At 45.4% G+C, this 26,638-nt stretch overlaps 1 protein-coding gene and 1 long non-coding RNA gene across 6 annotated transcripts in view; one reads left to right on the top strand and one right to left on the bottom strand.

Annotated features, from left to right (window-relative positions):
• The window catches only part of LOC134932316 (uncharacterized), a 70,185-nt gene extending 67,745 nt beyond the window's left edge, over positions 1-2,440 (top strand). For both annotated transcript variants that reach the window (XR_010179303.1, XR_010179302.1), the window contains exons 3-4: positions 1,250-1,439; positions 2,120-2,440. This is a non-coding gene — a long non-coding RNA (uncharacterized LOC134932316). The remainder of the gene's footprint in view (positions 1-1,249; positions 1,440-2,119) is intronic.
• SHANK3 (SH3 and multiple ankyrin repeat domains 3) overlaps positions 1-26,638 on the bottom strand; it is a 691,108-nt gene that overhangs the window by 573,531 nt on the left and 90,939 nt on the right. The gene's annotated exons all lie outside the window — the stretch shown is intronic.

A 26,638-nucleotide genomic window follows, 5' to 3' on the forward strand; every position in this document is an offset into this window, starting at 1 on the left:
TGGTCCCCTCTAAGCTCTTGGCCCCATAGCAGCTGTGACAGGGAATGTGGGCCCATCTCAGCTCTGGGACCCATAGCAGCTGTGACAGGGAAGGTGGGCCCATCTCAGCTCTGGGACCCATAGCAGCTGTGACAGGGAAGGTGTGCCCATCTCGGCAGCTCTGGGCCCCATAACAGCTGTGACAGGGAAGGTGGGCCCATCTCAGCTCTGGGCCCCATAACAGCTGTGACAGGGAAGGTGGGCCCCTCCCAGCTCTGGGCCCCATAACAGCTGTGACAGGGAAGGTGGGCCCCTCCCAGCTCTGGGCTCCATAACAGCTGTGACAGGGAAGGTGGGCCGCTCTCAGCTCTGGGCTCCATAGCAGCAGTGACAGGGAAGGTGGTCCCCCCTAAGCTCTTGGCCCCATAGCAGCTGTGACAGGGAATGTGGGCCGCTCTCAGCTCTGGGCTCCATAGCAGCAGTGACAGGGAAGGTGGTATCCTTTAAGCTCTGGTGCCCATAGCAGCTGCACTCCCTGCACCTCTGGTAGTTATGGCCTTGTCTACATCAGAAAGGTCTAAAGTTGACACCATTTAAATGTTACTGCATGCTCTAGTCTAGCGGGGGAATGCAGAAACTGTATTAAGGTGGCAACATTTCTAAAGCAGCTTGCTCACAGAATGATAAAAGGGCCATACACACTGGGCGATTTTGAGCTGAAAGCAGCTCACTTTTGGTGTTTTGAGCTGAAACCGCACAGTGTGTATGGCCAAACGATGAACGGTGAGCGCTGATGCGCGCTCCCGCTTCATCGCTGGCAGTCGCTGTTCATCTACTGGTATTACGTCCTGCTATGGAAAGGCGCTTACCCCCTCTGACATCGCTGGGCAGTGGGGAAATGCACTCAGTGTGTAAGCACTGAGCGCTTTTTAGCCCAGCGATGTCAGCTATCATCGCTGTTCATACATGCTGGGCAAAAACGCCCAGTGTGTATGGACCTTTAGCGTCATATTGTGGCATAAGATATCGAATTTTAATTAGGTACCAGGTCTGAGCCCAAGTAGTAGTGTGGTGTTCACTTGACCTCCATATTCTTGTGATTGTGTTTGGGGAGTCTTCTTGTTTCATGAAATCTTAGCAATAGAAAGTGTAAAATCATAGTGTTGAAAGACCTCCCGTTTGGTATAGCACTGATGCTAGTTTTGCACTTAGTGGGGATGGGGTATGATTTTTTTTAAATTTATTAATTTGATTTTTTTTTCTCAAATAGAACAGTAAATATACTTGCTGAGTTTGTCATCACTGCCATCGTAATCATCATCATCATCATCATCATCAGGACATATCTTTACACCAGCATTTGGAGACACACAATACGCCTCCTAAGAGGAGTATCAGGAGATGCCGGCAAGTAATCTGTTCAGCATTTCTTGCCTGTCCAGGCATGATGAGCCTCAAACGTAAGTTACCAAGCCATATATGCACTTACATTTTTCTGTGCATTTACAGTGCTGCAAAGTGCATTTTTCTGCACTGCAGGTGAATTTACATCTAGCCCACACAGGCAAACTTGCCCTGTAAGTGCAGAAGTTATCCACGAAAAAAGGGAACATCTCTAGATTTCACCACTTAATCCTATTTTAGTGCACTTTACTGGATTTTTTGGGCCGGAGTCCTGAACGGCAGACACCTGACCTCACTAGATGCTCCAGTACAGAGATGATTTCATTTGTAAAGCTTCCATTTTGCAACAGATGTTTTTGTGTTTTTTTTGTAAACAGATCACATGTGCATAAAAAGGTACAAATTCAGTCTGTCAGTCTCGTGATATGAGAACAGATGCATCTGCACTGCCTCTGGTAAATGATGCCCTAAAAAGTGCAGTATTTCATGCATCTTATGTAAGCATTTTTTAAATGTATGGCCCCCTCCTCCTTTTTTTATTTTCCTTTTTTTTTTTTTTTACATTGCGTGTATACCAGTTGCAAAATAGCACAGCTAGTCTTTTATGTCACAGGTTTTAATGCCCAGACCAGTACATGTATACTGTAGAATATGCTATACAGTAAATGTGACTTAAGCTGTGCTTATATTCTCTCTGTGCAGCTTACAAACACAACCTTTTCTTGCTTTTTTTCAGCTACACACTGAACAAGTGGCTGGAGATCATTATCCTCATACTGTGGTTCAGTAAAGCTACCCATTTGTTGTATTCAGTGGAGGAACTTTAATAAATAATCTTACAGTATATCTGTTTTCTCCTTTTTCTGAGTACCACGGCTGTAACTGAAATCAATTGTATCCTGGCTGACTGGGAAAGCTGATACACAGCAGGCAGTACTAAAGGAGGGTCAGAAGAGTAAAACCGGACACTGGAGATAGTTGAATTTTATTACTATGTTTTCACTAAGGGCTCATAATCTAGTTTTATGACTGCCAAGTAATAAATGAATCAATTACATTTATATATGTTTTGTTAATAAAGAACATTATTGCAGGTTTGTTATTTGACTATCAAAGCATTACACTGCTGTTTAAAACATGGGCCCTCATTCCGAGTTGATCGGTCGCAAGGCGAATTTAGCAGAGTTACACACGCTAAGCCGCCGCCTACTGGGAGTGTATCTTAGCTTCTTAAAATTGCGACCGATGTATTCGCAATATTGCGATTACAAACTACTTAGCAGTTTCAGAGTAGCTTCAGACTTACTCTGCCTGTGCGATCAGTTCAGTGCTTGTCGTTCCTGGTTTGACGTCACAAACACACCCAGCGTTCGCCCAGACACTCCCCCGTTTCTCCAGCCACTCCTGCGTTTTTTCCGGAAACGGTAGCGTTTTCATCCACACGCCCCTAAAACGCCGTGTTTCCGCCCAGTAACACCCATTTCCTGTCAATCACATTACGATCGCCGGAGCGATGAAAAAGCCGTGAGTAAAAATACTATCTTCATTGTTAAATTACTTGGCGCAGTTGCAGTGCGAATATTGCGCATGCGTACTAAGCGGATTTTCATTGCGATGCGATGAAAAATACCGACCGATCAACTCGGAATGAGGGCCCTGGTTACCGGTAATATGATTTTGTGATGCCAATATTTAGGAAGCATGGCTGCTAATTAAAAAAATCATTGTGCCTTCTCTGTTGAAACATCTTCAAGAGTTATATGTTCATGTTTTAATACGGTAAAAGGGTGAACACTCTGGGGCTAATTCTAGCTGTTGTTGCGGACAGCAATGGAAGTCAGATTTACTACCTTATGAAAGCTTGATTTCCAAGTTACACTGGCTAACAGCAAAATTGAAAAAAGATGTGAAGAAGTTGACGCTAACCATGTGGGGAGATAGGGAAGTTATATCCGGGCATATACTTATCTAGGGACAACAGTGACCGGTCCTTTCACGGAGGTGGTATACTTCAGATTCTTAATCACTCGTCGGTAATATGAAAGATATAATGTAAGAAAACAATGTTCCTTGACAACACTATAAAAAAGTCAATAGGAATCCAGATGCTGTTATTGATAAATCTGTTGTACAAGAATAAAGACAGCGTACCTCACTATGTAAGTGGTTGGTAAGAACCCATAAAGGTATCTTTTAACTTCTGCACACAAGGTATTCCTTCTATCCTTTAATGTGATATCCCATATTATGTATATGCTTACATTCAACACACCTCACACAAATAGGGGTATGCTGACTCATATAAAGGTATCTTTACATAGAGGACTTGTGCGTACCATTTACTCACAATTGCAATGGCGAAGTTCCATATATAAACAACATTTGAGGTATTACACGTAATTAAATCACGAATTTTGAACTTCGTTCCATTGATCGTGATTTCATTATATTTACTGGTGGATTCTTTGATATTTTTGCAGCCCATGCACAATCCACAATGGTGGAAACCCTTTGTCCTGATAAGTTTCTGTGTTGGCATCGGGAGTATGCTTTTTACTAATTGATTTTTTAGATTCCTTGATTTCTTGTATATGAAGGTTGGTTTCTTAGGTATAATGTCACCTAGAACAGGGTCTCTGATGATAAGTTGCCAATATGTGTTTATTATCTTTTCAATTTGTTTAAGTTGAGCATCATATTGATTTAATGACTGACCATTAATTTTTGTCATTTATATGGTTTTCTTTTGTTTTTGTTGTAAATGAGTTGGTCGATGGATTTTTCTCATACGTCCTAGAGGATGCTGGGGTAACAATAAGAACCATGGGGTATAGACGGGATCTGCAGGAGACATGGGCACTTTAAGACTTTGAATGGGTGTGAACTGGCTTCTCCCTCTATGCCCCTCCTCCAGACTCCAGTTTTAGAATTGTGCCCAGGCAGACTGGATGCACACTGAGGAGCTCTACAGAGTTTCTCGGGAAAATACTTTTTTGTTAGGTTTTTTATTTTCAGGGTGACTGCTGGCAACAGTCTCCCTGCTTCGTGGGACTAAGGGGAGAGAAGTATGACCTACTTCCAGTGAGTTCAAAGGCTCTGCTTCTTGGCTACAGGACGCCATTAGCTCCTGAGGGTCTGATCGCTAGGTACACCTATTATTATTATTATTATCCTTTATTTATATGGCGCCACAAGGGTTCCGCAGCGCCCAATTACAGAGTACATATGCATATAATCAAAACAGGAAAACGGTGACGTACAGTTGAAGACAATATAGGACAAGTACAGGGCAACTAAGCATAACTACACCAGTAAACATAGAGATAAGTTCCAGGTGGCCAAAAAACTGCGGGATCTGGGCAGTTGAGGATTATTAAAGTAAGAAAAGTATAAGCACATGAGGGAAGAGGGCCCTACTCGTGAGAGCTTACATTCTAAGGGGAGGGGTAGACAGACAGGGGTGACACAGATGGGGTACATAGAGAGCATGGAACAGAGGGTTAGGTTGAGATTTGGCTAGGTTTGGTAAAGAAATGGGTCTTAAGAGCCCGTTTGAAGTTTTGTAGAGAGGTGGAGAGTCTGAGGGGGAGAGGTAAAGAATTCCAGAGAAAGGGAGCAGCACGTGAAAAATCTTGGAGATAGGAGTGGGAGGAAGTAATCAGAAGACAGGAGAGTCGGCGTGCATTAGCAGAGCGAAGAGGACGGGTGGGAGAGTAAAGGGAGATAAGGTCAGAGATGTAGATGGGAGAGGAGTGGGTGAGAGCTTTGTAAGTGAGTGTGAGAAGTTTGAATTGGATTCTGAAAGGGAAGGGAAGCCAGTGGAGGGCCTGTAGGAGAGGGAGGTAGACGTAGTGCGTTTGGTGAGGAAGATGAGCCGGGCAGCAGCATTGAGGATAGATTGGAGTGGAGAGAGGTAATTGTCAGGGAGGCCAGTTAGGAGGAGATTACAGTAGTCCAGTCTGGAAATAATCAGTGAGTGAATAATGATCTTAGTGGCATCCTGGGTGAGAAAAGGTCTGATTCTAGAAATGTTTTTGAGATGAAAATGACAGGTTTGTGAGAGGTGCTGAATGTGTGGTTTGAAGGAGAGGGAGGAGTCAAGGATTACGCCAAGACAGCGTACTTGGGGGCTAGGGGAGATAGTCGTGCCATCAATGGATAATTAAATTGTGGGAGGTGAGGCTGTGCGGGAGGGTGGGAAGATGATCAGCTCAGTCTTAGACATGTTGAGTTTAAGAAAGCACTGAGACATCCAGGAAGAGATAGCAGAAAGACAGTTTGAGGTCCGAGTGAGGAGAGCCGTGGAGAGATCAGGGGAGGAGAGGTAGATTTGAGTGTCATCAGCATAGAGGTGGTATTGGAAGTTAAAAGAACTAATGAGTTCACCTAAAGAGGACGTATAGAGAGAGATGCTCGTTCCCAGACCCGGCCGTCACCCCCCTTACAGAGCCAGAAGTCAGAAGACAGGTGAGTAGAAGAAGATCAGAAGACTTCAGTGACGGCTTTCTGAGGTACCGCACAGCGATCGCGCTGCGCGCCATGCTCCCACACACAGCGGCAATGCAGGGGGGCCCTGGACAGCATATAAACCTCAAAATGGACTGGCAAGAGGGGACATAAGTGCCTAGGCACTGTCCTAACCCCCGCCAGTATAAATATATATTTAAAATAAGTGGGACTGAAGCGCGCCATTAAGGGGGCGGAGCTTCATCCTCACAGTTCACAGAGCTCAGCGCCATTTTCCTCTCCACAAGGCTGCAGAGACGCTGGTCCTTCCTCACACTTCTGACTAAGTATCAGGGTGCAAAACGGGGAGGGGGGGGGGGGGGGGCACAGGAATATTGGTGCAAGTTATATTTATTATAAAAGCGCTGCAGGTCTGGGGCATTCTTTAGTGTTCCAGAACTGGTGATTAGGCGCTGGGTGGTGAGCTGGCATAACTCCCTCTGTGTCTCTCTGACAGGCTTTGCTGTGGGTCTGTCCCCTATATGCCCGTGTGTCTGTGGGTGTTTAGAACACATGTGTCGGCATGTCTGAGGCTGAGTGCTCTTCCCAGGAGGAGGCTGTATTAGGGACACAAACGGCTGTGGGAGTGACCCTGTCGGCACCGCCGACTCCTGATTGGGTAAATGTGTTGAATGCCTTGAATGCTAATGTGGCTCGTATTAGTAAGAGATTAGATAAATCTGAATCTCAGAACCAGGCTTGGAAGAAATCTGTGGAGGATGTGTTATTACAGGTACAGACCCGTTCGGGGTCACAGAAACGTTCGTTTGCCCAGTTGGCAGACACAGATACCGACACAGACACTGACTCCAGTGTCGACTATAGTGATTCCAGATTGGATCCTAAATTAGCAAAGAGTATTCAGTACATGATTGTGGTGGTAAAAGATGTATTACATATTTCCGAGGACCCTGCTGTTCGTGATACAAGGGTTTGTATGTATAAAGAAAAGAAACCTGTGGTAACGTTTCCTCCCTCTCATGAACTGAACACTATTTTTGAAAAGGTTTGGGAAAGCCCTAACAAAAAGTTTCAGATTCCCAAAAGGATTCAGGTGGCATATCCGTATCCCTCTGGGGATAGGGAAAAGTGGGAGTCACCCCCCATTGTGGACAAGGCCCTATCCCGCTTGTCTAAAAAGGTGGCTCTCCCGTCTCCTGATACGGCAGCCCTTAAGGACCCTGCGGATCGCAAGCAGGAAAATACATTAAAATCCATTTATGCCACCACGGGTACGCTGCTCAGACCAGCCATAGCGTCTGCGTGGGTGAGTAGTGCTATCGAAAAGTGGGCAGATAACTTGTCATCTGAGATAGATACCCTAGATAGGGATAGCGTCCTTTTGACACTGGGTCATATCAGGGACGCAGTGGCCTACCTAAAGGAAACGGCTAGAGATATTGGCCTTTTGGGATCAAAAGCCAATGCCATGGCAGTCTCAGCTAGGCAAGCATTGTGGATCCATCAATGGAATGCTGATGCTGACTCCAGGAAAAATATGGAATCTCTGCCATATAAAGGTGATGATTTGTTTGGTGAGGGTCTCGCTGATTTGGTATCTACAGCTACCGCGGGTAAGTCATCATTTTTGCCTTACGTTCCTTCACAACAAAAGAAAACACACCACTATCAGATGCAGTCCTTTCGGCCCAATAAATACAGGAAGGGCCGAGGTTTCTCCTTCCTTGCTACTAGAGGTAGGGGAAGGGGTAAAAGATCACTGACCTCGGCAGGTTCCCAGGAGCAGAAGTCCTCCCCGGCTTCTGCCAAATACACTGCATGACGCTGGGGCTCCTCTGCGGGAGTCCGCACTGGTGGGGGCACGTTTCAAACTCTTCAGTCAGTTCTGGGTTCGTTCGGACCTGAACCCATTGGGTTTTAGAAATAGTGTCCCAGGGGTACAAACTAGAGTTTCAGGACGTTCCCCCTCGCCGATTTTTCAAATCGCCCTTACCAGCTTCTCTTCCGGACAGGGAGGTAGTATGCGACGCAATACAAAAGTTGTGTCAAAATCAGGTCATTATCAAGGTTCCCCCGTCACAACAGGGAGAAGGCTTTTATTCGAGCCTGTTCGTGGTCCCAAAGCCGATCCTGAACCTAAAATCCCTCAATTTCTACCTAAGAAAATTCAAATTCAAGATGGAGTCTCTCCGAGCAGTGATCTCCAGCCTGGAGGAAGGGGATTTTATGGTGTCGGTAGACATAAAGGATGCCTACTTACATGTTCCCATTTATCCTCCGCATCAGGCTTACCTGAGGTTTGCAATTCAGGATTGTCATTACCAATTCCAGACGTTGCCGTTTGGTCTGTCCACGGCTCCGTGTATTTTCACCAAAGTGATGGCGGAGATGATGGCTCTCCTTCGCAAACAAGGAGTCACGATTATCCCGTACTTGGACGATCTCCTGATAAAGGCGAGATCCGGGGACCAACTGGTGCAGAACATTACACTCGCCCTGGCAGTTCTGCAACAACACGGTTGGCTCCTAAATTTGCCAAAATCACAGTTGATTCCGACGACGCGGCTGTCATTTTTGGGAATGATTGTGGACACAGAATTACAGAAAGTTTTTCTTCCAGTGGAAAAGGCTCTGGAAATTCAGAACCTGGTCAGACAAATTCTGAAACCAGCAAGAGTGTCAGTACATCAATGCACTCGTTTACTGGGGAAGATGGTGGCAGCCTACGAGGCCATTCAGTTTAGCAGGTTCCATGCCAGGGTGTTTCAGTGGGACCTGTTGGACAAGTGGTCCGGATCCCACCTGCACATGCACCGGAATGTTCAATGTTCCAAGACCATAATCTCACTCCTGTGGTGGCTGCACAGCTCTCACCTCCTAGAGGGGCACAGGTTCGGGATCCAGGACTGGATCCTAGTAACCACGGATGCGAGTCTCCGAGGCTGGGGGGCAGTCACACAGATTGAAAACTTCCAGGGAAGATGGTCAAGCCTGGAAACTTGTCTACACATAAACGTTCTGGAGTTTTGAGCCATTTACAACGGTCTTCTTCAAGCGGAACATCTGCTTCGCAATCTGCCCGTACCAATCCAGTCGGACAAATATAACAGCAGTAGCGTACATAAACCGCCAAGGCGGAACAAAAAGCAGAGCTGCAATGGCAGAGGCCACGAGGGTTCTCCGCCGGGCAGAAAGACATACAAGCACTCTGTCAGCGGTCTTCATTCCGGGAGTGGACAACTGGAGGCAGACTTCCTCAGCAGACACGATCTCCATCCAGGAGAGTGGGGTCTTCATCAAGAGGTTTTCACAGAAGTGACATGTCTTTGGGGAATTCCTCAAGTAGACATGATGGCGTCTCGTCTCAACAAGAAGCTTCAGAGATATTGTTCCAGATCGAGGGATCCTCAAGCAATAGCAGTGGATGCCCTAGTGACACCATGGGTGTTTCAGTCAGTGTATGTATTCCCTCCACTTCCGCTCATTCCAAAAGTGCTAAAGACCCTAAGAAGAACAAAGGTTCGGGTGATCCTCATTATTCCAGACTGGCCAAGGAGGGCTTGGTATCCGGATCTTCAGGCATTACTCATAGAAGATCCCTGGCCTCTTCCTCTACGAGAGGAACTGTTACAACAGGGGCCGTGCGTGTATCAAGACTTACCGCGGCTGTGTTTGACGGCCTGGCGGTTGAACGCCAGATCCTAACCAGAAAGGGTATTCCCAGTGAAGTAATTCCTACACTTCTTCAGACTAGAAAGGGAGTACCGTCCAAACATTACCACCGTATTTGGAGAAAATATGTGTCTTGGTGTGAATCCAAGAGGGCTCCTACGGAAGAATTTCAGTTAGGTCGTTTTCTCCATTTTCTACAGCAGGCATGTCCAAACTGCGGCCCTCCAGCTATTGAGAAACTACACATCCCAGCATGCCCTGACACAGCTTTAGCATTCTCTGACATCAAAACTGTGTCAGGACGTGCTGGGATATGTAGTTTCACAACAGCTGGAGGGCCGCAGTTTGGACATGCCTGTTCTACAGGCAGGTGTGGATGCGGGCTTGAAGTTGGGCTCAATTAAAGTACAAATTTCAGCCTTATCGGTTTTCTTTCAAAAACAATTGGCCTCCCTTCCAGAGGTTCAGACTTTCATGAAAGGCGTGTTACACATCCAACCTCCATTTGTGCCCCCAGTGGCACCATGGGATCTTAATGTGGTGTTACAGTTCCTTCAATCACATTGGTTTGAACCTTTACAAAAGGTGGAATTGAAATTCGTCACTTGGAAAGTGGTCATGCTGTTGGCCTTGGCATCCGCAAGGCGGGTATCGGAGTTAGCGGCTTTCTCTCACAAGAGCCCTTATTTGATCTTCCATGAAGATAGAGTTGAGGACTCTTCGACAGAAATTGCTGAAGGTGGTTTCGTTGTTCCACATGAACCAACCTATTGTGGTGCCAGTGCCTTAGTGGAGTCGAAGTCTCTCGATGTGGTCAGAGCTTTGAAAATTTATGTCGCCAGGACAGCACGGATTAGAAAAATGGAGGCTCTGTTTGTCCTGTATGATCCCAACAAGATTGGGGCTCCTGCTTCCAAGCAGACTATTGCACGCTGGATCTGTTCTACGATTCAGCAGGCTCATTCTATGGCTGGATTGCCGTTACCGAAATCGGTGAAGGCCCATTCTACCAGGAAGGTGGGCGCGTCCTGGGCAGGTCTCGGCGTTACAGCTATGCTGAGCAGCTACTTGGTCAGGTTCAAATACTTTTGCAAAGTTTTACAAGTTCGATACCCTGGCCGAGGAGGACCTCATGTTTGGTCAATCGGTGCTGCAGAGTCATCCGCACTCTCCCGCCCGTTCTGGAGCTTTGGTATAAACCCCATGGTTCTTATGGTTACCCCAGCATCCTCTAGGACGTATGAGAAAATAGGATTTTAATACCTACCGGTAAATCCTTTTCTCTTAGTCCGTAGAGGATGCTGGGCGCCCATCCCAGTGTGTACTGTATCTGCAGTTATTAGTTCTGGTTATACACAGGTTATGTTACGTTATAGTCAGCCTGTTGCTGACATTGTTCATGCCGTTGGCTGGAGTTCTGTTGAATGCCAGGTTGTGCGGCGTGGTTGAGGTGTGAGCTGGTATGTATCTCACTTTAATTTAACAATAATTCCTTTCCTCGAAATGTCCGTCTCCCTGGGCACAGTTCCTATAACGAGTCTGGAGGAGGGGCATAGAGGGAGGAGCCAGTTCACACCCATTCAAAGTCTTAAAGTGCCCATGTCTCCTGCGGATCCCATCTATACCCCATGGTTCTTATGGTTACCCCAGCATCCTCTACGGACTAAGAGAAAAGGATTTACCGGTAGGTATTAAAATCCTATTTTTCCACATGAGTAATGGCTTCATTAAGTTCTTCTGCTTTATATCCTTTTTCTATACAGTCATCCAATTGTTGTTTGAAGATTAGGCTGTTAACTGCAATTTCTCCTGACTCTTAAGAATTGGCTTTTCGGGACACCTTTTAACCACAGGGCATGATGCTGGCTGTCCACATGTATATACGTATTCACATCCGTTGGTTTCTAATAGATCTTCATATTTAGCTTATTGTTTTCTGAGTAAATGGTTAAGTCTCGGAAACTGATTTCCTCATTACTGCTCGTAAGAATGAATTTGATGTTAAAATAATTATTGTTCAACTGCTCAAAATAACTGTCCAATTCTTCTTCTTTAGTCGTGTTCCAGAATAGAAGTACATCGTCGATGTACCTGTAGCAGTGGAGAAGGTTGTTGCCCCAAGTTACGCTACCATAGATGGTCTGTTCCTCCCAGAAGCTCATAAATAGGTTTGCGTAACAATGGGCAAATTTTGTACCCATGGCTGTCCCATTATTTTTGCAGGAAAAAGTTGCATTTAAAGAAAAAATAATTGTTCTGTAATATGAATCTGATACCTTCTATAGTAAAATTTCTTCTCTCTTGTGTAATGTCTGCTTTTAAAAAAAAAAAAAACAGGTTACTGCTTTGAGTCCTTGTTCGTGTCGTATACAAGTGTAGAATGATGTGACATCTGCCGATGCCATTAACATTCCCTCTTTCCAGTTAATGTTGAGTTTTTGGATGGCATCACCAGTGTCTTTCAGATAAGAATGATTTGACGTGACTAAATGTTGTAGTATTGAATCTACCAGGGAAGAAAGGATAGATGTTAAACTCCCGGTCCCTGCTATGATCAGCCTTTCTGGAGGGGTTTACAGTGCTTTTATGAACCTTTGGTAGTATATATATCGTTGGGGTTACAAATTCTTCTACGTTAATGAAGTCATATTCTTTTTTGCTGAGACCTCCCTCGTGAAAGTGCTTGTCTATTAGTTCTTGAAAATTATTCTTTATTGTGTTAGAGGGATCATTCTTTAATCTGGTATAGGTGTCTTTATCGGAAAGTTGTCTGTCTATCTCTTTAACATAATTCTCCCTGTCTAGGGTGGCTATGCTGCCCCCTTTATTGCATGGTTTAATCACAATACTGTCATCATTTCTCAGCTCTTGGATAATCTCCTCTCCTTTTTATTTTTATGTCCTTTAACACTATTTTTGTGAATGTCTCTATGAAGTTACCCTTCATGTGAGTTGGGTAAAAATTCAACTTCTTTTTCCTTATGGTTTTAGATGCTCCTTCTGATGGATCAGGGGCAATTTGGTCTTTGGTAAAAGGTTTGTGATTTCCTTCTCCTTGATGGCAAACACGTTGGACAAAGGAGGTATGGAAAGGTGGGAGATGGTGCCTTTATCTGGAGGAAGGTAGAGCTTAATTTATTCACGGTTGTGTGGATCATTTGACTTTTTTGGGGCTGGTTGACTGGACACCTGCTCTTACAAAAATTGCTCCATAGCCCCCCCCCTTTCCCCCCAGAGGCAGTAACCTCACCCAGACAATACTTTTTCTATATCTTTTTATATGTTTTTACCTATTACATGTGTTTGTCTTATTGTGCATATTAAAACCGCTATCAACTGTACAAACACCGTCCTTCGAATCTCTCTGGCATCTAAAGATACCTTTATATATGGAACAACGCCATTGCAATTGTGAGTAAATGTCCTCTACGTAAAGATACCTTTATTTGAGTTAGCATACTCCTATTTGTGTAAGTGAGGTGTGTTGAATGTAAGCATATACATAATATGGGATATCACATTAAAGGATAGAAGGAATAACAGCATCTGGATTCCTATTGACTTTTTTAGTGTTGTCAAGAAACCACTACACATTGTTCTCTTACATTATATCTTTCATATTACTGGCGAGTAATTAAGAATCTGAAGTGTACCACCTCCTTGAAAGGACCGGTCACTGTTCTCCCTAGATAAGTATATGCCTGGATATATCTTCCCTATCTCCCCACACGGTTAGTGCCATCTTCTTCACATCTTTTTCCAATTTTGTTCTCCCACATTTCTGGACCACTTCTGGGATAGATCCAATTGTGTAGACAGAAAGCAGCAAAACCCCCCCCCCAAGTGAAGTGCCACAAAGAACTCCCAAAAACAAACTAAACGTACTGGCTGACAGCAGTAAGCAGCGACTTTCTGCATTGCTGGACAGTCATGGTTCCTGAGGCTGGGGCCAAACTTAGCATTTTAGTGGGTCCCGTTCAGTGGGACCCACTTGGCCAGAAGGAGGGTTTTGTGTTTACACGGATCTTGTTCTGCTGGATGCCGCAGAACAGGATCTTGCCAGTGCCACAACTGGATTTCAAATAGCTGCACTGTGTGAACACATACAGTCAAATGTATGTGTTCAACTTGAAATCCTGTCGTCCTGTCATCCAGCTCAACCGCAGCATGGCTGTGGCACCGTCGCATAGGAGTCCTTGTGCAGACTCCTTCCGGCCAAGTAGGTCCCGCTGAATGGGACCCGCTAAAACATGTGGCCCCAGCTTTAGGCGCATGCACATTCTGGTATTGAGTTTCCAGTTGCAGATACAATAAAAACTTACAAATTTAAATAAAAAATAAATATAATTTTGTTTAATTTATTAATTTAGTCTAAATAAATGAATGCTTATAATAATAATAGTGATTTGTCTGTAGTCTACATTCACCTCTATTCATTTTTAGAGACATCATATATGTTAGTATTAGTCAGTGAGCAGCTCGCACAACATAGTGCTTGGGGGGAGTGGGATAGCACATATGAACATACATGCAGGGATGTATGTAACATATGTGCTGGCTGCGGGTCTCCGGGAATCTGCAGCACTGCGTGATGTCTTACAGCCGCTGCTGAACCTGGGACTCTGCATTGAGCATAACTCTTCCACTCTCCTGCTAAGCCTGCCAGCAGGGTCCCATTGGCTAGTTTTCACAAGAGTCTGGGGGTGGGCTTTTAAGGAGAGTGGAGACGAATGCAGCATCCCAGGTTCAGCGGCAGCTGTAAGACACCCTGGGAACCTGCAGCCAGCACATATGTTACAGTCACATATGTTACATCCCTGCATGTATATACATATGTGCTATTCTGCTCCCACTTGCACAATGTAGTGTGAGCTGCAGCCGCCACTGGTGTTAGGCATTCTGAGTGGTGCCCTAGGCAGCTGCCTTATGGTAGCTCCAGACCGGATATTATCCCTTGTGAAAATCCTGTGACCAAACATTTTCTCACACACACAATGTGTAAAGTTTATTATAGTCTGTTCAATCTTATAAAACAATTTATAGTGTAATTCTTTAAAATGCTAATAAATCAAGGGGAGGAGGTGGGGTTTGCTGGCAGCGTCAAGCAGTGATCCCGCCTCCTGACAGACACACTGTCCATCTCCCGCATGAACAACCCAACTCCCCGGCCGCCACTGCTCATGCGTTTTAGGTAGGCTTACCAAACTATCCATTTAAACTGGGACACTCGTGAATTACACAGGTTCTGTGACTGATTAAAACCAGGGGAAATGCTGGCTTGAATTGAGACAGCCAAAGAACCTGTGTAATTCCTGAGTGTCCTGGTTTGAAGGGATAGTATCATAAGCCTATACTTAGTGGGGGTGTGCGCCAGGCCATTTTTCGTGTTTTGGTTTTGGATCTGTATCTCCTTCGTGTTTTAGATCTGTATTGGTTTTGCCAAAACCGCCCTTGCAGGTTTTGGTTTTGGATCTGAATATAAAAAAACAAATATCATAAAAACAGCTAAAATAACAGAATTTAGGGGTGTTTTTGTTCCTACAGTATTATTAACCTCAATAACATTCATGTCCACTCATTTCCAGTCTATTAGGAATACCTCACAGCTCACAATATTGTTTTCATCCAGTTTAGGCCAAAAGGTTGCACTGAGGAAGCTGGACGGAGCAGTAGCAGCCCTTGGATGTATATACTGGGAGGATGGACACAGCACAAAATATATATAAAAAAAAGAATGTATTAAAAAAAAGATGCAGTAGGCAAGGTTTAAGATATCTGTTCACAAAATGATGATTAAGGCAAAGAAGAATAAAGAAAAGACACTATTTTACATTTTAATTTAAATTTTATTTATTTATTTTTGATCAAGTTCTTTGGTTCCTCAAAGATATATTTGATTTGCAGAAGGTGAGAAAAAAAGATGATTAGGGAATAGAATACATTTTTTTTAATTTAATATATTTTAATTTAATTTCTTTAATTTATTTTTTATCAAGTTTTTCTGTTCCTCAAAGATACATTTGATATGCAGAAGGTTCGCTATACAAGTGTGGAGAGTTTAGTTATATTAATTTAATTTTAGTTCATTTATAATTATTATTAATAATATTAATTTTAATTAATCACAATGTGAAGATAAGAATTAGTTATAACATAAGAATATGAGCTACAATCACAAGCACCCTGAAATGGACTGAGCACGCCTGAATGTATACTGGGAGGATACAGCACAAAATATAAAAAAAGATGTCTTTTATTTTGGGTGGACTGACAGAACACCCCTAGATGAATGGAGCAGCTGTAGTCCCTGGATGTATACTAGATTGACACAGCACAAAATATTAATTTAAATCAAAATATATTATTTTTTATATCACACACTGCGGTTACAGTGTTGCACAAATGAGTCAAAAAATTGGATTTTAATTACCTACCGGTTAATCCTTTTCTCATAGTCCGTAGAGGATGCTGGGGTCCACATTAGTACCATGGGGTATAGACGGGTCCACTAGGAGCCACTGGCACTTTAAGAGTTTGAGAGTGTGGGCTGGCTCCTCCCTCTATGCTCCTCCTACCAGACTCAGTCTAGAAACTGTGCCCGAGGAGACGGACAACTTCGAGAAAAGGATTTTACACAGATAGTGGCGAGATTCACACCAGCTCACACATACAAGGCAAACCACGCTAACTAACTTGAAAACTCAGCAACGGCTGAACAAGATTACTTAACCAAGTAACAAAACAGTACTTAACCAAGAACTAAGCAGTACTGAACTAAGTAACCACTGCAGGATCACGAAGCGCTGGGCAGGTGCCCAACATCCTCGACGGACTACGAGAAAAGGATTTACCGGTAGGTAATTAAAATCCTATTTTCTCTTACGTCCTAGAGGATGCAGGGGTCCACATTAGTACCATGGGGATGTACCAAAGCTCCCAGAATGGGAGGGAGAGCGCAGAGGCTCCTGCAGAACTGATTGACCAACTTCAGGTCCTCAGCGGCCAAAGTATCGAACTTGTAGAACTTTACAAACGTGTTCGACCCAGACCAAGTAGCCGCTCGGCAAAGGTGTAAAGCCGAGACCCCTTTACGAATAGAGTGGGCCTTAATAGATGTAGGACACGGCAGTCCTGCCGTAAAATACGCATGCTGGATAGTGAACCTAATCCAGCAAGATATCTTCTGCTTAAAAGCAGGACACCCAAGTTTCTTGGGATCATAGAGGACAAACAGAGAGTCCGATTTTCTGTGACGAGCAGTCCTCTTCACGTAGATTTTCAGAGCCCTAACAACATCCAAGGACTTTGATCAAATTGAGGAGTCAGTAGCCACTGGCACCACAATAGGTTGGTTGATATGAAATGCCGACACAACCTTCGGAAGGAACTGCTGATGTGTCCGGAGCTCAGCTCTATCTTCATGGAAGATCAATTAGGGGCTTTTACAAGACAAAGCCCCCAACTCCGACACACGTCTAGCAGAAGCTAAGGCCAACAAAGTGACAGCCTTCCACGTGAGAAACTTGACCTCAACCTCCTGTAGAGGTTCGAACCAATCCGATTGGAGGAGCTGTAACACCATGTTAAGATCCCAGGGCGCCGAAGGCGGCACAAAGGGAGGCTGGATGTGCAGAACCCCTTTCAGAAAAGTCTGAACCTCAGGGAGGGAAGCCAACTGTTTCTGGAAAAAAAATGTATAGGGCCGAAATCTGGACCTTTACGGATCCCAACCTCAGGCCCATATCCACACCTGCTTGCAGGAAGAGGAGAAACTGTCCCAGTTGAAACTCCACCGTAGGAAACTTCTTGGACTCACACCAAGATACAAATTTTTTCCAAATACGATGGTAATGTCTAGACGTTACTCCTTTCCTAGCCTGTATCAGGGTAAGAATAACCTTCTGTGGAATGTCCTTACGAGCTAATATCTGGCATTCAACCTCCATGCCGTCAAACGTAGCTGCGGTAAGTCTTGATAAGCGAACGGCCCCTGCTGCAGCAGGTTCTCCCGAAGAGGAAGAGGCCTCGGCTCTTCTAGCAGTAGATCCAGAAGATCCGCGTACCAAGACCTTCTTGGCCAGTCCGGAGCAATGAGGATTGCTTGAACTCTTGTTCTTCTTATGAGTTTTAGAACTCATGGAATGAGTGGAAGTGGAAGAAACACGTACACCGACTGGAACACCCACGGAGTCACTAGGGCGTCCACCACCACGGCTTGCGGGTCCCTCGAACTGGATCAATACCACCGAAGCTTCTTGTTGAGATGAGAGGCCAACAACACTCTCCTGGATGGAGATCGTGTCTGCTGAGGAAGTCCGCTTGCCAGTTGTCTACTCCCAGAATGAAGATTGCTGACAACGCCAACGGGTGTTTTTCTGCCCAGAGGATGATTTTCGTTACCTCTGACATTGCAGCTCTGCTCTTCGTTCTGCCCTGTCTGTTTATGTATGCCACGATCGTTACATTGTCCGACTGCACCTGATAGGCTCGATCTCGCAGAAGATCGGCCGCTTGGAGAAGACCGTTGTAGACGGCTCTTAGTTCCAGAATGTTTGTAGGAAGGCTGGATTCCAGGCTTGACCACCATCCTTGGAAGGTTTCCCCTTGAGTGACTGCACCCCAGCCCCGGAGACTCGCATCTGTGGTTAGAAGGATCCAGTCCTGAATCCCGAACCTGCAGCCCTCCAGAAGGTGAGGTAGTTGGAGCCACCAAAGGAGTGAAATCCTGGCTTTCGGCGACAGATGTATTCTCTGGTGCATGTGTAGATGAGATTCCGACCACTTGTCCAGGAGATCCAGTTGGAAGGGCCGAGCATGAAACCTTCTGTACTGTAGAGCCTCGTAAGAGGCCACCATCTTCCCCAGAAGGCGAATGCACTGATGAACCGAAACCCGGGCTGGCTTCAGGACATCCCGGACCATTGTTTGTATCACCAATGCTTTCTCCTCCGGGAGAAACACCCTCTGCACTTCCGTGTCGAGGATCATTCCCAGAAAAGACAACCTCCTTGTTGGCTCCAAATGTGATTTTGGAAGGTTTAGGATCCAACCATGTTCCCTGAGCAGATGAATCGTGAGAACAATGGACTGCAACAACTTCTCCCTGGACGATACCTTTATCAGCAGATCGTCCAGATATGGGATTATGTTCACCCCCTTTCTGCGGATGAGAACCATCATCTCTGCCATCACCTTGGTGAACACCCTCGGTGCTGTGAAGAGAAATAGGTTTCTTCATAGAAGGTGTCGCAGAGGGAAGGAAAGGTGACTTACCCACGGTTGTCGTGGAAATCCACGCATCCAACACTTCCCCAAATAGAGCCTAACCTGTGTAGGGTAGGTTCTCCACACTTCTACTGGATTCCGCAGCTGCAGACCATTGGCTTAGCCAGAGTCACCTGCATGCTGAAACCGACATGGAAGATATCCGTGCAGTCAGCGTACCCAGGTCCTTCATGGATTCCACTATGAATCCCGCAGAAACCTGTATGTTACGTAAAAACAATTCAATGTCACTTCTATCCATTGTATCCAAATCCTCTAGTAATGTGCCTGACCACTTTACTATGGCTTTAGAAATCCATGAACAGGCAATAGTGGGCATTAACGCCGCTCCTGAAGCAGTGTATATGGATTTGGGCGTAGTGTCAATTTTACAATCAGCTGGTTCCTTCAACGCGGAAGAACCAGGGACAGGTAAAACCACCTTTTTAGACAGTCTGGAGATAGATGCGTCAACAATTGGCGGGTTTTCCCATTTTTTCCTATCTTCCTCAGGGAAGGGAAAAGCAACCAGAACTCTTTTTGGGATCTAGAATTTTTTCTCCGGGTTTTCGAAGGATTTTTTTAAATATAGCGTTTCATTATTTAGACGCAGGAAAGGTTAGCGGGGCCTTCTTATTATCCGTAAAGTAAGCCTCCTCAACCTGCTCAGGTGTTGTGTCATTAATGTTTAACAGATCTCTAATGGCCTCAATCATGAGCTGCACCCCCTTTGCAAGGGATGCAGCTCCCCTCAGCACATCCCCATCACCGTCTGTAGTATTAGAATCGGAATCCGTGTCATCTTGCATAATTTGGGCAAGTGCACGTTTCTGTGGGAACATGCTAGGGGATTATGCAGGGATAGGGCCAGAGCCTGACCAAACTGCCATAGACTGCTTTAACGCCTGAGTTTCAGTCTCAGTGTTAGCTATCCTAGTAGAGATCTGAGAGATCATTCCTTTGATATAAGTTAACCACTCAGGTTCAACAATAGGGATCTGAGACAAAGCATTACAATCCTGTGTACATGGAATGGACCCCTCCTGAGAGGAAACCTCTTCTGCAGCATATGACACAGAGTCCTTAGACATGGCTATGTGAGATAGTAACCCCCCCCCCCCCCCAACACACACACACACACACACACACACACACACACACACACACGGAAATGTCAGACACAGTTTACCCACACACAGCGCTTTTTAAAGGTAGAACTAATAAAACTACCAGAGCTGTCTGTGTACCTTAATAGACTACACAGACTTTACACAGCCTCCCCCCCCCCCCCCCCCCCCCCTTCTATAACCCCCTGGTACCGCACAGGATAGCTGGAGTTGCTTGGAGGGACAGCTCTCCCTGTCAGCATCTGTTACACAGGAACTGCAGGCAGGAAAATGGCACTGAACGCTGCTGGGTCCGCTCTGAGAAGCTCTGCCCCCTCAATATGGTGCTGCTTCCCGCTCTTCATTGTATTATACTGGCAGGAGGATTTCTGCTGGCAGCGATCCGGGGACCCCGACAGGCTTGCTGACCAATGTAGGGTATAGGCACTGGCTCAGGGCGCCCCTCACAGCGCCGCACTATGTACCGCTGAGCCCCAGAGCATGGTTAGTACAGCGCTCCCTACCCTGTTGTTGCCATCTTCACACTGGCTCACCGCTTGCTAGGGGGGCCGGTGACTCACTCACCACAAACATATTCTGGCTCTGTTAGGGGGTGGCGGCATGCTGCTGGGGTCACCTGGGGCGGCTAAGGATCTATCCCCTCATGAGCTCAGTGTCCTGTCAGCGGAGATAGTGGCTCTAACCCCATAGGTTAGGACACTACTCCCCCCTAAGTCCCACGAAGCAGGGAAGCTATTGCCAGCAGCCTCCCTGTAAAATAATAAACTGTAAAAAAAACTTTTACTAGAGAAACTCTGGAGAGCTCCCCTAGCTGTGACCGGCTCCTCCGGGCACATTTTCTAAACTGAGTCTGGTAGGAGGGTCATAGAGGGAGGAGCCAGCCCACACTCTCAAACTCTTAAAGTGCCAGTGGCTCCTAGTGGACCCGTCTATAACTCATGGTACTAATGTGGACCCCAGCATCCTCTAAGACGTAAGATAAATATGTATTATTTTTTATATTCACACACAGGTGGTTACAAGTGTCGCACAAATGAGTCATACATATATATAATTACACACTGCAGTTGACCTTCACCAACAGCATTGCACAAATTAGTCAGAAATATGTAAAAGTATTTTTTTATATCACACACTGGTGGTTACAGTGTCGCAAAAATGAGTCAGAAATATATATAATTACACACTGCGATTGACCTTCACTGACAGCGTCGCACAATACGTGTATGAGTAGGAAATAATATACTGCGGTCTGACCGACAGTGTCACACTACTTATGAAAATAAAATAAAAATTGTATAGTACACAGGGGTACAGCACAAACAAAAAAAAAATATATATTTTTGTTATAATTAGACCCAGCAGACAGAGAGAACACCCCTTTTTCAGATACAGCAGACAGAGAGAGCACCCCTTTTAGATACGGCAGAGAGAGCAGCCCTTTTTCAGATACAGCAAGCAGAGAGAGCACCCCTTTCAGATACAGAAGACACCAGAGCACCCCTTTTTCAGATACAAAAGGCAGAGAGAGCACCCCTTTCAGATAAAGCAGACAGGGAGAGCACCCCTTTCAGATACAGCAGACAGAGAGAGCACCCCTTTTTCAGATGCAGCAGACAGAGAGAGCAAATATAACAAATTAATCTGAACAATTGTTTTTGTCCGTTTTCCAGTGTGTGGGAGCAAGTGGTTGATTGTAGTTTGCCCTCATACATTCCCAGATTTTTGTTCCCACCAGACAGATTGGATAGATGTCTTTTAGGTGTGTACCCTGCCTAAGAGATCTTATGATGGGCATACACTATACAACTATCTGGCAGATCATCTGGGAATAAAAATCTGGAAAACGGACAAAAACAACTGTTCAGATAAATTTGTTATATCTAAGATTTAATCAATTTGTCTGAATGACCATTGTCTGTTTTGTCAGCAGCAGCGGGAGACGTGCGTCCCGGCCATTTCCTGGGAGCCACGACGCCACGTCTCCTGCTGATCCCCGCCCGGCACCTAGCAACAGGATGACACCGGGCGCAATGCCTCCTGGTCCCCGCCTGGCGCCTAGCAACAGGCAGAAGAGTTTTCTGTCTAACCATGAAGTTTCTAAGCTTCCAAAGCAGATTCTTACGCCAGGATGCATTCTTGCTGTTCTTACCATGAATCTTGCCCTTCAAGTCCAGTCAGCACAGATGCAGGCCCCATCTGAGACTCCTTCAGGACTTCTGTTCATCCAGAGAAACTTAGATCAGCCGTGTTATCTGAGTTCCATTTGAACAAGACCTCAGGACATCCAGGAGTTAATAAGACTTTACACCTTCTCTCTCACTCAGTATGGTGGCCAACCATCAAAACAGATGTTCAGGAGTTTGTTAGGGCCTGTCATGTCTGTGCCAAAAACAAGTCTCCTCGTGTTCTTCCTTTTGGACAATTACTTCCTCTGTCTGCACCCTCCAAGCCATGGACCCATTTGTCAATGGATTTTATTGTGGACTTGCCAAGATCTTCCAAATGCTCGGTCAACTGGGTAGTAGTTGACCGTTTCAGTATAAAATGGCTCATTTCATTCCCTTATCTAAACTGCCTAATGGATCTTGCTTCATTGTTCATTCTACACATATTCCGTATTCATGGCCTACAAGAAATTGTCTCAGATAGAGGCTCCCAATTCGTAGCCCGTTTCTGGAGGTCTTTTTGGTGGTCATTCTGAGTTGTTCGCTCGCTAGCAGATTTTAGCAGCATTGCACACGCCAGGCCGCCGCCCTCTGGGAGTGTATCTTAGCTTAGCAGAATTGCGAACGAAAGATTAGCAGAATTGCGAATAGAAAATTCTTAGCAGTTTCTGAGTAGCTCGAGACTTACTCCTACACTGCGATCAGCTCAGCCCGTTTTGTTCCTGGTTTGACGTCACAAACACGCCCTGCATTCGGCCAGCCACTCCCCCGTTTCTCCAGACACTCCCACGTTTTATCCTGGCACGCCTGCGTTTTTCCGCACACTCCCAGAAAACGGACAGTTTCCGCCCAGAAACACCCACTTCCTGTCAATCACACTCCGATCATCTTAACAATGAAAATTCTTCGTTCGGACGTGAGTAAATCTACTAAGTTTTGTGCTAAAATACTTACTGCATGCGCACTGCGTACAATGCGCATGCGCATTTTCGCCTTAATCGCTCCGTTGCGAAAATCAGCAACGAGCGAACATCTCGGAATGACCCCCTTTGTGCGGAACTGGGGATCAATATCAGTCTCTTGTCAGGATATCATCCACAGTCCAATGGTCAGACAGAACGAGTTAATGAATCGTTGGAGCAATATCTACGATGTTATATCTCTAAATACCAGGATGATTGGGTTGACCATCTAGCCTTTGCAGAATTTGCATATAACAATTCTGAACATTCTTCAACTTCCATGTCTCCTTTCTTTTGTGTATTCGGTATTCATCCTAAGTTTAATACTTTCACTTCATCACAACAATCTAGTTATTTAGCCTTGGAGGATGCAACATCCTGGTCTAAGAGATTTGCTGACAGATTTCGGAAACCTTGTGCTTTCAAAGTAGGAGACATGGGGCCTAATTCAGAGTTGATCACAGCAGGAAATTTGTTAGCAGTTAGGCAAAACCATGTGCACTGCAGGGGGGGGGGAGGGCAGATGTAACATGTGCAGAGAGAGTTAGATTTGGGTGGGGTATGTTCAAACTGAAATCTAAATTGCAGTGTAGATATAAAGCAGCCAGTATTTCCCCTGCACAGAAACAAAATAACCCACCCAAATCTAACTCTCTCTGCAAATGTTATATCTGCCACACCTGTAGTGCAGATGGTTTTGCCCAACTGCTAACAAATTTGCTGCTACGAACAGCTCTGAATTACCCCCATGGGCCCTCATTCCGAGTTGATCGCTCGCTGCCGATTTTTGCAGCGCAGCGATCAGGTAACAAAACCGCAAAACTGCGCATGCGTACGGCCCGCAGTACGCACACGCGAAGTACTTTCACACAAAACTATGCAGTTTTAAACAAAGTCTAGCGACTCTTTTTCGTCGCTCTGTTGATCGGTGAGTGATTGACAGGAAGTGGGTGTTTCTGGGTGGTAACTGACCGTTTTCCGGGAGTGTGCTAAAAAACACAGGTGTGTCAGGTGAAAACGCAGGCGTGCCTGGGGAAACTGGGGAGGAATTAAACAGACTGCAGTGATCGCAAGGAAGGAGTAGGTCTGAAGCCACTCTGAAACTGCTTGGAAAAAAATCATCACTGTTCTGCTAACCTTTCGTTCACACTTCTGCTATGCTAAGATACACTCCCAGAGGGCGGCGGCTTAGCGTTTGCACTGCTGCTAAAAGCAGCTAGCAAGCGATCAACTCGGAATGAGGGTGGTCATTCCGAGTTGTTCGCTCTGTATTTTTGTTCGCATCGCAGCGATTTTCCGCTAATTGCGCATGCGCAATGTTCGCACTGCGACTGCGCCAAGTAAATTTGCTATGCAGTTAGGTATTTTACTCACGGCATTACGAGGTTTTTTCTTCGTTCTGGTGATCGTAATGTGATTGACAGGAAGTGGGTGTTTCTGGGCGGAAACTGGACGTTTTATGGGTGTGTGTGAAAAAACGCTGCCGTTTCTGGGAAAAACGTGGGAGTGTCTGAAAAAACGGGGGAGTGTCTGGGCGAACGCTGGGAGTGTTTGTGACGTCAAACCAGGAACGAAACTGACTGAACTGATCGCAGTTGCCGAGTAAGTCTGGAGCTACTCAGAAACTGCTAAGAAGTGTCTATTCGCAATTCTGCTAATCTTTCGTTCGCAATTTTACTATCCTAAGATTCACTCCCAGTAGGCGGTGGCTTAACGTGTGCAAAGCTGCTAAAAGCAGCTTGCGAGCGAACAACTCGGAATGACTACCATGGTGTGGTTATCTGCCCGAAACATCAAGCTCCACCAGACATCTCAGAAACTGGGTCCCCGTTACATTGGACCATTTCAAATCATTCAGAAAATCAATCCTGTTGCTTTCCGTCTGCAATTACAAAGATCTTTGAGAATCAATAATACCTTCCATTGTTCTTTATTTAAGCCAGCATTTGTTTCTAAGAAATTTAAAGTAAAAGGTTTCAGGAAACCTTCTCCAGTTATGATTCGGGGTGATCAAGAGTTTGTTATTGAAAGAATCTTGGATTCCAAGTTTGTGCGAGGTCAAGTACATTACGTAGCTTATTGGAAAGGTTACGGTCCTGAGGAGAGAGCATGGGTGCCTGGAAAGTTCCTCCATGCTCCTGAACTGAAAAAAGAGATTTCCCCAGAAACCGGGTTCTAGGGGTTTCCTAACCCCTCTTTAAGGAAGGGGGGGTACTGTCAGCAGCAGCGGGAGATGCACGTCCCGGCCGTTGCCTGTGAGCCGGGATGCCGTATCTCCTGCTGATCCCCGCACAGCGCCAAGCAACAGGCTGATGCCGGTCGCAATGCCTCCTGGTCCCCGCCCGTTGCTGGGAGCCACCGGACTCCTAGCAACTGGGACGCCGGAGGCAGACGGCGTTCCCCGTTGCTTACGAGGTAGTATACTTGCAGCAGGGCAGCTGCATTGAATTCTGCAATTAGTACTCAGCATTCTGATTATTGCAAGCACCATTTATATTCCCTTTCTGGTCTCTGTCATATCGCTGGTGATAGTTCCTGCATTTGTGAGAACCTGTCAGCCTGTGTAACACACCCGTGTTTCTGGGACCTTGCCTGATTGATTTCCTGATCTGATCCAGCTAGTCGTGAACTCAGGTTTTGGTGTGGAGTTTTCAAACAGGCACTGTCTTGACAAATATTTCTTTATCGTATCCACCTTGTGCATTGTTGCATTTACAAATCATTTGTATTTACAGTCTCACTGTTCAAAACACCCTGTGCATTTGTTGCATGTATATTATTATGTTTTGATTATATTCCAACCTGTGCATTGTTGCACTTACGTACATTCCTTAGTCTGCCTATGTACAGTAGTAAGGTTGCATCGGGTGATGTCTCACTGTACTGCATTTACCCCTGCCCAGCCTCCGATAGTCGCCTTGTATTTACATAAAACCTGGGTGCATCTGAGTACAGGGTGGACCTAATTCACCCTGGAAAGGCGCCTGCTATAGGAGAAGTCTTTGGCTGCAGGAGACTAAAAGACTGCTGGGCTGTGGGTAATTGTGTGAGCGTCACAAGGCATCACCTAAAAACTTACGGTACTGAGTGTAACCATAACAGTTTTCCAGTGTTTGGGAGGAAATGGTTGATTGTCTTTTGCTCTCATAAATTCTCAGATTTCTGTTCCCACCAGACACATTGGACAGATATCTTTTAGGTGTGTAACCTGCAATCAATCTATCTATCTATCTATCTATCTATCTATCTATCTATCTATCTATCTATCTATCTATCTTCTAACTTATAATGGGGTAAGGTCTCTAACATGCGCAGTGGGAGCAAGGGAAGCAAGGCAGGCGCATGGCCACCAACAGCCCCTACTATAGTGACAGGACGGACCAGCCGGAGAGGATAGAGGTTCACCCTGAGCAAAAAACAGGGTAAATATACAGTTGTTATGGGGCAGGATGGAACAAGGAGGGGGCAGAAAGGTGGAAGTGGTGGTTAGTTGACCTGGTAAATGCCGGTCCCTTTACTAGTTTATATAATCATTATAAATAGCTATCCTGTGTCCTAGCCATGTGACCCTTAATTTGGTCCTGGGTGCAGGGGT

The sequence above is a fragment of the Pseudophryne corroboree genome, chromosome 6 (genome assembly GCF_028390025.1).
Source record: "Pseudophryne corroboree isolate aPseCor3 chromosome 6, aPseCor3.hap2, whole genome shotgun sequence".
Lineage (NCBI taxonomy): Eukaryota > Metazoa > Chordata > Amphibia > Anura > Myobatrachidae > Pseudophryne > Pseudophryne corroboree.